The sequence below is a fragment of the Syngnathoides biaculeatus genome, chromosome 14, assembly GCF_019802595.1.
Source record: "Syngnathoides biaculeatus isolate LvHL_M chromosome 14, ASM1980259v1, whole genome shotgun sequence".
Taxonomy (NCBI): Eukaryota; Metazoa; Chordata; class Actinopteri; order Syngnathiformes; family Syngnathidae; genus Syngnathoides; species Syngnathoides biaculeatus.
The window spans coordinates 5,292,865-5,305,269 of NC_084653.1; positions in this window are offsets into that span (position 1 = coordinate 5,292,865).

Genomic DNA, 12,405 nt, shown 5'->3' on the forward strand with positions numbered 1-12,405 from the left:
GCAGGATGTTCAACTAATTATTTTCTTCACTGTATCACCCTCAATTTCAGATTTCAGCCTCATCACTCAATCTGATACGACCACTACTCCATGATAAATAACTTAAACCCTGCCCCTAAACGTCTTGCCTTACTACCTTTCCAGCTGCTCTCTTGGGTGAACAGTATTCAACCTTTCCCCGAATCATCATGTCAAGGAGCTCCTGAGCTTTTCCTGTCATAGTCCTAACATTCAAAGTCCCTACGCTCAGTTGAAGGCCCTGTGCATTCCTCTTCTTCTTTTGCCAATGAATCCACTTTCCTCCTCTTCTTCGTCTTCTGTTATGTGTGAATTTAGATAAAAATTCTCAATGGCAAATGCTCAAACCAGCAAAATATGACAAAGCAGTATTGCGTTTAAGACAATTTAATCACTCACACAACGATACAACACAAAAACGGTAAACCAACACAAAATAGAAGTTCAAAGACCGAGTAGTTGAGCCAAGCTATGAACAGTCACCAAAGTTGAACAACCAGACTTAAACTTCCTCATCAAAACACCATCCTGGAAGTAATAACAAACTGGAATCTTACTCGCCTCTTCAAAAGAAACAGCATTGGTTGCTCCCTTCTGCAGCTCGACATTATCACTCTGTGTACAAATAAGTTGCTTTCTTGATAAAATGTGATCACCACTCAACAATTTTTCAGCTAGATACACAAGCATTTGGGGAACTAGTGGACTGATTTTTGTACTTGAGCTTTTTGAAAGCACAAATCAAGTGACCAGGCTTCTTACAGTCAGCACAGACGGGACCAGAATCACAAGAGTCACTAGAAGACTTGAGTTTGGAAGAAAAATGTGACTGCTTGTCAGAATAATTTGAACCTGTCTTGTCACCACTTGACCCTGTATGATAAGCAGTCTTTCCCGACGAAAAGTCCTTTTCGCAAGAAAAACTTGGAATTGCCAGGAGAAAGAACTATTGTGAGTCAACAAACAATCTGCCAACACTGCTGCATCATGTAAGGCTTTAACATTCTGTTCATCCAAATAAGTCCTGAGATCCAAATGAACATACTGCTTAAATTCCTCTATCAAAACTAAGTGCCTCAAACTCTGCCAATCTGATACCCCCTATGAACTACACCACCTATCAGACAAAGTTTCCTTTTCCCTAGAAAACTCTACAAAGAATTCTTTTGTTGAATTGTCCCTTTTATAAGTATTTCTAAATTTATGACGGTACGCTTCGGACACTAACTCATAAGCTTCCAGTAAGGTCTTTCTGCCAAATCATAATCATAACTTTGCTCGACAGAATGGGCTGATTATGCACCCTAAGCTTTTCCCTTTAAGACTATTTGCAATGGCATAGTTCATGACTCTTTAGCCCACTTGAGGTTTTCAGCAACTTTCTCAAAGTAGAGGAAGTACTTATCAACTTCTTTATCATTGAAAGGAGGGACCATTTTGGCATACCGTGTAATATCAGAAGAAGAACTAACTGAATCAGATGACCTTTCAAGTTTCTTAAATTAAATCTCTGTCAAATTCTAATTTTCTAAGTTCAATGTATTTCCTTTGTCTCTCTCTTTCAACCTAACAGTGTAATTCCAGTTTTTTTAATTCCAAAACTTCTGAAGGTTCCTCTTTTACCAAGGCCAAAGCATCAGGAACAAAAATGTTCTCATCAATGTAATGACAATTTTCAAAATTTGGAATTTTCTCATAGCAGGTTTGGCATCAAGTCGGAAATGACTAGCAAGTTGCAAAAGATCAGACGTGCGTAAATCACAGACTGATTCAGGAGGAGGGGACCTAATAAAGTGCTCATTTTTCTGGCTTCACAGTTTAAGTTGCAAATATGCAAAAAAAAACAAAATTTAAATGAACAAACGCTTTTATTTTAAACAGATGTATCAAATGTCAAATGAACTCAATCCCGGACAAGCCCACACTTTTACGTGTGAATTTAAACTAAAATCCCCTTGCTCAAATCAGCAAAATATGACAAACCAGTTGTATTGCGTTGAAGACAATTTAATCACACACACAACAACACAACACAAAAATTATAAAACAACACAAAATAGAAGTTCAAAGACAAGTAGTATAGCCAAGCTACAAATAGTCACTAGAGTTGGACAACCAGGGAAATGTTCTTTCCAGCGAATATTCCAAGCAGTCTGGCTTGTACTTGTGTACTTGTCCAAAGAGCAGTGGTAAAAAGCTCCGTTGACGGTCCTTCTTGTCCTTATGTAAGCACTCCTCGGAACATTCCTGAATTCCACATCACAAAAGACGCGCATCATAATAACATCTTTTTCTTTCTGCTTGTCCTGTTAGGGGTTGCCACAGCGTGTCATCTTTTTCTTTCTAAGCCTATCTCGTGTATATTCTTCTCTAACACCCACAGTCCTCATTGTCCTCCCTCACAACACCCATCAACCTTTTCTTTGTTCTTCCTCTCTTTTTTTGCCTGGCAGCTCCATCCTCAGCACCCTTCTACCAACATACTCACTCTCTCACCTCTGAACATGTCCAAACCATCAAAGTCTGCTCCCTCTAACCTTGTTTCCAAAACATCCAACTTTGGCTGTCCCTCTAATGAGCTCATTTCTAATCCCATCCAACCTGCTCGCTCTGAGCGAGAACCTCAACATCTTCATTTCTGCTACCTCCAGTTCTGCTTCCTGTTGTCTCTTCAGTGCCACCGTCTCTAATCCGTACATCATGGCCGGCCTCACCACTGTTTTATAAACTTTGCCCTTCATCCTGGCATATAGTCTACTGTCACATAGAACACCAGACACCTTCTGCCAACTGTTCCACCCCGCTTGGACCCATTTCTTCACCTCCTTACCACACTCTCCATTGCTCTGTATTGTTGAGCCCAAGTATTTCAAGTTATCCACCTTCGATATCTCTTCTCCCTGGAGCTTCACTCTTCCTCCTCTGCCCTTCTCATTCACGCACATATATTTTGTTTTATTTTGGCTAATCTTCATTCCTCTCCTCTCCAGTGCGTACCTCCATCTTTCGAACTGTTCCTCCGCCTGTTCGCTGCTTTCACTGCAGATCACAATATCATCTGCAAGCATCATGGTCCAAGGGAAATCCAGTCTAACCTAGTCTGTCAGCCTATCCATTACTACCGCAAACAGGAAGGGGCTCAGTGCTGAACCCTGATGCAGTCCCACCTCCACCTTAAATTCTTCTGACACACCAACAGCATATCTCACCGCTGTTCTGCTGCCCTCATACATGTCCTGTACAATTCTAACACATTTCTCCGCTACACCAGATTTGCGCATGTAGTACCACAGTTCCTCTCTTGGTACTCTGTCAAAGGCTTTCTCTAGATCCACAAAGACACAATGTAGCTCTTTTGCCCTTCTCCGTACTTTTCCACAAGCATCCTCAAGCCAAATAGTGCATCTATGGTACTCTTTCTTGGTACAAAACCATACTGTATCTCCCAGATACTTACTTCCCACATCATAATAACATAAAACTATGAAAGGGAAATAAAGAATAAAAATACACACACACATAACACATTGACCCACAGTAGCGGAATTTCCACCGACGCCATGCAGGTTTACGGTGCTGGGGCTTGGACATTGTAAACCCACTTGTGTGGGAGCATCTGCATCTTGTTGTCCTTGATTTTTGTAAACATTTTCTTTTCAGAATGGTGAATGATGTACACAGTAAAAAATGTTGATAGCCAATAACTTAACTCCTTTTCTATTTTGACAGAAACTGTCTGCTTTGTAAAGATGTCCAGGCTCCCATTAAGAAAAAATTGTCAGTGAAACCCACGGATAGAGGAGTTCAAACTCTGCTTGACCACTTAACCACTGAAAGCAGCACTTGTCCAACGAAACGTCATGGTGAGGCTAGTGGGAAGTCCTGTAATTTTGTACTCTATTCATCTGTAGTTGTGGAAGCTTGCAAATTGAAGGAACTGTTGTAGCTCCTTGGTGGTTGAGGTGATGGGTCAGTTGAAAAACATCCTGGATATCTGACAGGTCTGGTTGGTGCATCCCAGGAAGTGTACAGAGGAGGTGTGGAACTCACATTTTTCAAGTTTGATGAAGTGGTGATTTTCCAAGAGGTGCTGAAACCCTTGTTGGACATGTTGGTGTTCCTTCAATGAGCATGACAAAATGAGGATGCCGTCTAAGTAGATGTAGACAAACTGGTCTAGCATATCTTAGAGGACATTATTAAAAGTTTGAAAAACTGCGCGGTGTTGATTAATCCAAAGGACATGACGAGGTGCTTCATGATTGGGAGGTACTGAAGGCTATTTTCAATTCATCCCCCTCTTTAATGTAAATGAGGTGATAAGCGTTGCACAGGTGCTACTTAGTTAAGAGCTGAGTGTTGGAGAGGGCTTCAAATATTGTTGTACTTTAGGGCTAGGCCTAAACATGTCACGGACGAGACTCGGGGGTGGACCCAAATGCACGACTCAGGTGAGAGGTAAGCAGTGCGGAATAAGCCTTTATTCGTTCCAATGTCGGTTACCAGGGAGTCAGTCCAAACAAGCAGCAAGATCAGTAACGGCAGGCTTACGGGGTAAGTTGGGAGACAGGCGTTGGTCGGTACACGGGAGGTAGACGTCAGGAGTACGGTAGTGCGGGAACGAGGCATGAGAGGCAACGATCTAGCAGAGTCTCTGTCGTCCCCCGGGTCCTATATGTACTGGGTCTAATCGGAGGTCATGAGGCGCAGGTGTGACCCTTCCGATTAGACGGCCACGCCCAGCCCTGGCTGGAATCCAGGATCATGACAGTACCCCCCCTCTCAACGGCCGGCTCTGGACGGCCCAGGTGCATCAGGGTGAGCCGCGTGAAAGTCCCTGATGAGGGAGCGGTCCACGACGAAGCGGGAGGGGATCCAAGAGCGCTCCTCCGGGCCATATCCCTCCCAGTCCACCAGGTACTGGACCCCCCTCCCTCTGCGGCGGGAAGACAGCAACCGGCGCACGGTGTACACCAACCCACCGTCGACCTTGCGGGGGGGACTTGAGCGGAGGAGCCAGCGACGACGTGCGATTCGGGCGAAGTCTGCTGACGTGGAACGTAGGGTGCACTCTCATCGACCTGGGCAGTTTCAACGAGACGGCGACCGGGTTAATGATCTTGGAAATCGGGAACAGGCCAACGAACCTGGGAGCAAGTTTGCGGGATTCCGTCCGCAGCGGGAGATCTTTGGTGGAGAGCCACACTCGCTGTCCCACTCTGAGCTCTGGTGCGGCCCTCCTCTTGCGGTCTGCTGCGGCCTTGTAGGCGCTGCTCATGCGCAGCAGTGTCCTCTGAGCTGCTTCCCAGGTCCGTTTGCAGCATCGCACCACGGCCAGGGCCGACGGACCTGTGGATTCTGTGACCAGTGGAGGAAACAGGGACGGAGGATACCCATGCACGACATGGAGTGGAGCCATACCTGTTGAAGCGGAGGGTAGGGAATTGTGGGCATACTCCACCCACCTGATGTGCTGGCTCCACGTGCTCTGGTCCCTGGATACCAGACATCGAAGACCGGTCTCTAATTCCTGGTTAATCCTCTCAGTCTGGCCATTAGACTCTGGGTGATGACCCGATGTCCGACTTGCTGAAGCGCCGATGAGGTTGCAGAACTCCTTCCAGAAACGGGCGCTGAATTGCGGACCCCTGTCCGAAACGATGTCCTGGGGTAGACCGTGGTAACGGACGACCTCGTCTAATACCAACTGGGCTGTCTGCTTGGCCGACGGGATCTTCGGGAGCGGCACGAAGTGGACCATCTTGGAGAAACGGTCCACTATGGACAGCACCACTGTGTTCCCTTGTGAAGGCGGCAGGCCGGTAACGAAGTCCATCGCGATGTGTGACCACGGACGAAAGGGGATGGACAGGGGTTGCAACTCACCAACGGGCCGTAGGCGGGAAGTTTATTGGCAGCACACACCGGGCAGGCGTTGACAAACTCCCTTACATCCTTGCTGAGGTTAGGCCACCAGAACCTTTGTTCGACCACTGACCGTGTCTTCGCCATACCCGGGTGGCAGACCGTCTTGTTGGTATGGGCCCAGTTGATGACGTCTCCCCGCAAAGATGGGATGACGAAAAGACGGCCCGACGGACAATCCGCGGGTGGCGGTGTCTCTTCCAGGGCCTCCTTCACCCGCGACTCGATCGACCAGGTGAACCCGGACACGAAGCACCCCGCTGGCAGGATAGTAGCGGCGTCTGAATCAGTGCGCCCTCCCTCGTGGATCCGCGAGAGTGCATCCGGCTTGCCGTTTTTGGAGCCTGGGCGGTAAAACACCTTAAAGCGGAAGCGGGTGAAAAATAGAGCCCACCTGGCCTGACGGGCGTTCAACCTCTTCGCCGACTTCAGGTATTCAAGGTTCTTATGGTCCGTGAAGACAACAAACGGTACTTGCGAGCCCTCCAGCCAGTGCCGCCACTCCTCCAACGTGCTCTTGACCGCCACCAGTTCCTTATCTCCCACGTCGTAGTTCCTCTCTGCCGGGGTCAACTTTCTAGACAGGAACGCGCGCGGGTGAATCCTTCCATCCCTGGGACTCCTCTGCGACAAGACTGCTCCGATTCCTGAATTCGATGCATCCACCTCCACCACAAACTGGTTATCGGGATCCGGAATAATGAGAACGGGCGCAGTAGTGAAACTTGCCTTGAGCCTGCCGAAGGCCTCCTGGCAGGTCCCAGACCAGTCGAAGGTGGTATTTGGCGAAGTGAGCGAATACAGAGGAGCGGCCACGGAACTGAAGTTCCTTATGAATTTCCTATAGAAATTGGCAAATCCCAAGAACCTCTGCACGTCCCTCCTGTTGCTGGGGGTAGGCCACCGCAGCACCGCGTCGACCTTCCCGGGATCCATCCGTATCTCTCCCTCAGCCAGGACGAAGCCCAGGAAGGACACGGATGCCTGATGGAACTCACACTTCTCCATATTCACGTATAATTGGTGCTGCTGCAGACGCCGGAGCACCTCTCGGACTTGTTGAATGTGAGAGGCTAGGTCTGCTGAAAAGATGAGAATGTCATCCAGGTAAACAAAGACAGATCTGTTCAGGAACACCCGGAGCACGTCGTTAATGAAGTTCTGAAAGACGGCCGGAGCGTTTGTCAGTCCAAAGGGCATCACAAGATACTCATAGTGCCCTGTGGGGGTGTTGAACGCCGTCTTCCACTCATCCCCTTCCCGAATCCGCACCAGATGGTAAGCGCTGCGCAAGTCGAGCTTGGTGAAGATCCGGGCTCCCTGGAGGAGTTCGAATGCTGTAGAGATAAGCGGCAAAGGGTACCTGTTCTTGACTGTGATGTCATTCAGTCCTTGGTAGTCGATGCAGGGTCGCAGCGTGGCGTCCTTCTTCTTGACAAAAAAAACCCCCGCACTGGCTGGTGAAGATGAGGGGCGAATGAGTCCGGCTGCCAGCGAGTCCTCGATGTAGTCCCTCATGGCTTGATGCTCTGGTCCAGTTAAAGAGAACAGTTTCCCTCTGGTAGGAAAGGTGCCTGGCAGGAGTTCAATCGCGCAGTCGTATGACCGATGTGGCGGTAGAGACTTTGCCTTAGATTCAGAGAAGACCTAAGTAAAAACAGCGTCCCTCTCGTCGCCGACGTAAGCGATCCTCCGCTGAGCTGCCAAGCCCCTCCACTTGCATGGCTTCCGGTGAAGCTGACAACACGGGTGGCCGGGAAGCGGAAACAATCGGACTGCGACTCTCCCTCTCCTCCTCCCTCAGGCCCTCCATCTGTCTCTGCACGGTGAGGCGCTGGTCCACCTTGAGGGCCAATGCGATGAGGGAGTTAAGCGAAGGCGGAAGATCCATGGACACGAGGTGACCACGGATCTGTGGGGACAGTCCCTCGTAAAACGCGTCATGGAGGGCTTCCTCATTCCAGCGGCTCTCGGCAGCCCGAATCCGGAACTCGATGGCGTAGTTGGACACGCGGCGACGCCCCTGGCGAATTGTCATGAGTGACGACGCCGCCTGGCGTTCCGGAGCCGCATACTGGAACACCTGGGTGAGCGCGCAGACGAAGCTCGCCCATGAGCGGCAGGTCTCCGAGTTACGGCTCCACTCGGCGGTGGCCCATGCCTCCGCCCTCCCTGTCATGTGGGAAATGACGAAGGCGATCCGGGAGCGGTCCGTGGGAAAAGCGGAAGCTTGCAGCTCAAAGTGGAGATCGCACTGCGCCAGGAAGGGCTTGACGTTACCGGAGTCGCCTGAGAACCGCTCTGGTCGAGAGAGCGGAGTGATGGTGGCACGGGGAGGCACAGGAGCGACCGCGCTAGCTTGGGAGGCTAGCCACGGTTGCAGCTGGGTGCAGAGCTCCTGGATCTGGTGAGTCATACCCTGGAGAGCAGCCTCTTGCTCACCCAGGCGTTTGCCCTGCACTTCCAGCGCACGGCGAATGGCTTCAGAGTCGGCTGGGTCCATGTTCTTGGCTAGATCGTTCTGTCACGGACGAGACTCGGGGGTGGACCCAAATGCACGACTCAGGTGAGAGGTAAGCAGTGCGGAATAAGCCTTTATTCGTTCCAATGTCGGTTACCAGGGAGTCAGTCCAAACAAGCAGCAAGATCAGTAACGGCAGGCTTACGGGGTAGGTCGGGAGACAGGCGTTGGTCGGTACACGGGAGGTAGACGTCAGGAGTACGGTAGTGCGGGAACGAGGCATGAGAGGCAACGATCTAGCAGAGTCTCTGTCGTCCCCCGGGTCCTATATGTACTGGGTCTAATCGGAGGTCTTGAGGCGCAGGTGTGACCCTTCCGATTAGACGCCCAGCCCTGGCTGGAATCCAGGATCATGACAAAACATGTTTTAAGATGGCCTCAGCAGATTTGCATCGGTCACATGTAGGGGCAATTTGAGATAATTCCTGCAGTTGGAATTTATGAAGATTGGCTCTGCGCAGGACTTTCAGTTGGATAAGAGAATGTCTTGCACACACTGAAGATGAGTAAATTTTCCTCTAAACCTCCACACAGTATGCTTCATTGATACTGATTTGAAGTTCCTGCTCCCAAGCCAGTTTAGTAATAGAATTGAAAGGGGAATCTGAATAGATCAAACTTACATTTTTTTAAGGGTAGTTTTTCTTGCAGATGAATGCATACCAAAGGGAAAGCAATCTGGTTATTCACCTAATCATTGGACCCTGTCAAAAATCTACAGCCACACTTTTGTCAGCTCCAAGCTAAGCAATCCTTGTCATACCCATACCCCACCATTTTTAGCTCGTTAAACTAAAATGCAAATGTCATTCTGCCAAGATTTAATATGGTAACTTCAGTTTATTTGAAAAAATAGTGCAGAGATTCAATGGGATGACCTCATTTTGGTTGACTTTAAATGGATATTTGGGCAGCACGGTGGTTCAGCTGGAAAGCATTGGCCTCACAGTTCTGAGGTGCTGGGTTCAATCCCGGCCTCTCCTGTGTGGAGTTTGCATGTTCTACCTCTGCCTGCGTGGGTTTTCTCTGTGCACTACGGTTTCCTCCACATCCCAAAAACATGCAACAATAATTGGACACTCTAAATTGCCCCTACGTGTTATTGTGAGTGCGACTGTTTGTCTGTAAGTTTTTTGTTTGTTTGTCAAGTTGTTTGTCTCTCTGCGATTGGGTGGCAACCAGTTCAGGGTGTACCCCGCCTCCTGCCCATCGACAGTTGGGATAGGTTCCAACACTCCCCGCGACCCGTGTGAGGATAAGCACCTAAGAAAATGGATGGATGTATAAATGGATATTCTATTTCTTGCTGACAGTGTTGCTCCTTTATACGGTACTGTTCTCTGTTTATCATCAGATCATTCACTTCCATCTTGATTTGTTTGTGCATAATTTTTTTCATCAATTTGTTATGCTGCTTGGAAAATGACCGGCAGAAATGCATGTAAGTAGGAAATTATAAGAAACCTTGATTCTTGTCGAAAAATATACATGTACATTATTATTTGACACTTATTTGACGCAAAAATGCAGCGTTCATTCGAGCAGTCTCATTTTTCGGGTCACACTGAGCACATGATTGACTTGAAACGTAATGGAAAACAAGAATGAGAACAGTTCATTATATCCATTTAGTTTTCATTTGTGTCCAAATCCAATGAACGTACGATTTTGGATGCTGAAAATCAGCAACATTTTTCTCTGTCAGAACCACAGAAAATCTTACCCGAATCAAAAATTTTAAAAACGGGGTGGTAAAGGGACTTCCCTACAATTGGCGTTTGGGGTTGAAGACTATTTTACTTTTATTGCACTTTCATTATTTGCTTAAATATGACCTTATACATTTAATCAACGGATAAAGTGTTGCCCATTTGCTAATCAGACAAGGATCTGTTGTGGAGCCGGTGGTTGTCCTTGATCTTTGTACGCAGAAAACAGCTGGCGCCATTCTCCTCTCCCAGGCGTTGGCGTGAATACGAACGACACCAGATAAGGAGCGGAAAGTTACCATCCCGGCCCAGGACCAGACTGCGCTGGGTCAGCCACTTTTACCATGGACCCATACATATAAAAACCTTGCGTTACTGGGCAGCTTTTATCTTCTTCTTTGGCTATCCCCCCTGAAGACACTCGTCTCGTGTGCGGCAGATACCTACATAAGACCCGGACGTCTGTATTGCACATTCCTTTGTAATCCATTTGCTGTTAACTTTTTCTAATCATTGGTCATATCTTCCTCGACTCGTGAACGCACGTAGGGTCCAAACCCGCAAATCCTGACAGGGTTTCTTGACAGACCAGTTCCGCCTTTCAGAGGACAGCAGGTCAAAGGTCAGGGGCTGCGTTGGGATTGTCATCTGTGATTGCTTCAGCTCTTCTGTTCTGGCACTAGTGTGTCTACATTTCTCATTATTTATTTTCTTGTTACATTTGGTTTTCCTAGCTATACACAGATTTTAATTACTCTCTATGACTGTATTGTTCAATGAACTGGTTTATCCGCAAATCCAATCAACTGCAATATATATCCACAACAGAATGCTAATGGCCTTACATTTGCACTTGTGTCATCAATTGTTTCTATTCATCCTGCCATTTTCTTTTCCCCTTGTCCTTGTGGCGTACACAGGAAAAAAAAACTTACAGAAACACAGGGAGAGCAGGCAAACCTCACACGAGAGGGACCAAACTGAGATTCTAACTTCAAACCTCAGAAGTGTGAACTATGTCAGTAAGTTATGTTCACTACCCTTTTTTTTCCCCGATACCAGCATGAGTATTCACTCTGGCAGAGAAGATTTCATAGGAGTTAATTACACCTGAAAACCAATTGCTAACAGATGGCACATAGGGGGTTGGTGGCGTGTAGTGTTGTGGTGTTCGATACACACCTTTGGCTAAATGTTTTGATTGTCTTTTGTTCTTTTTGTGTTTGGTGGCACTAATTAAGGTGTACCCTGCTTCACACCTAAAATCTGCAGAGATAGGTGCCAGCATGCCCATGGCCCGGGTGAGGATGAGCAGTTCAGAAAATGGATGGATGGATGGTGGTGTTGTGAGTCAGTAGGAAGAATACGTTGAAAACATCCTCAATTCTACTGACATGCTTTCCCATGAGGAAGCAGAGTTCTCTGAGGCGGGCTCTCCTATCATCAAGGTGGTTAAAAAGCTCCTTGGTGGCAAGGCCCTGATGGTGCATACCATTCGCCCAGAGTTCCTAAAGCCTCTGGATGATATGAGTCTGTCCTGGTTGACACGCCTCTGCATCATCGCATGGTCATTGGGGACACTGCCTCTGAATTGGCAGACTGGGGTGGTGGGGGGACTGAAAGGTGTGTTCAAACTACAGGGGGATCACACTCCTCAGCCTCCCTTGTCAGGTCTATTCAGGGGTACTGCAGAGGAGGATCCCTCAGGAAGTCAAATCTCAGATTCAGGAGGAGCAATGTGATTTTCATCCTGGCCGTAGAACACCGGACCAGCTCTACACCCTCAGCAGGATCCTTGAGGGTTCATGGGAGTTCACCCAACCAGTCTTCACATTTTTTGTGGACTTAGCGAAGGTATTCGGCCGTGGCCCTAATGGAGTCGTGTGGAGGGTTCTTCAAGAAGATGGGGGGTTCGGTCTCCATATGACCGGCGTCAGAGTTCGGTCTGCATTGCTGGCAGTAAGTCGGACTCATTTCTTGTGAAAGTTGGACTCTGCCAAAATTGCTCTTTGTTACCAATTTATTTCGTTCAGAACTTTTATGACAGAATCTCTAGGCGCAGCCGAGACGTAGAGCAGGACCGGTTTGGTGGCCTCAAGATTCCATCTCTGCGCTTGGCAGATGATGTGGTTCTATTGGCTTCATCCAGCTGTTATCTCCAGCGCTCTGCCTTAGACATAGGGTGAGAAGCTCGATCATCCGGATGGGGCTCATTGTTGAGACACTGCTCCT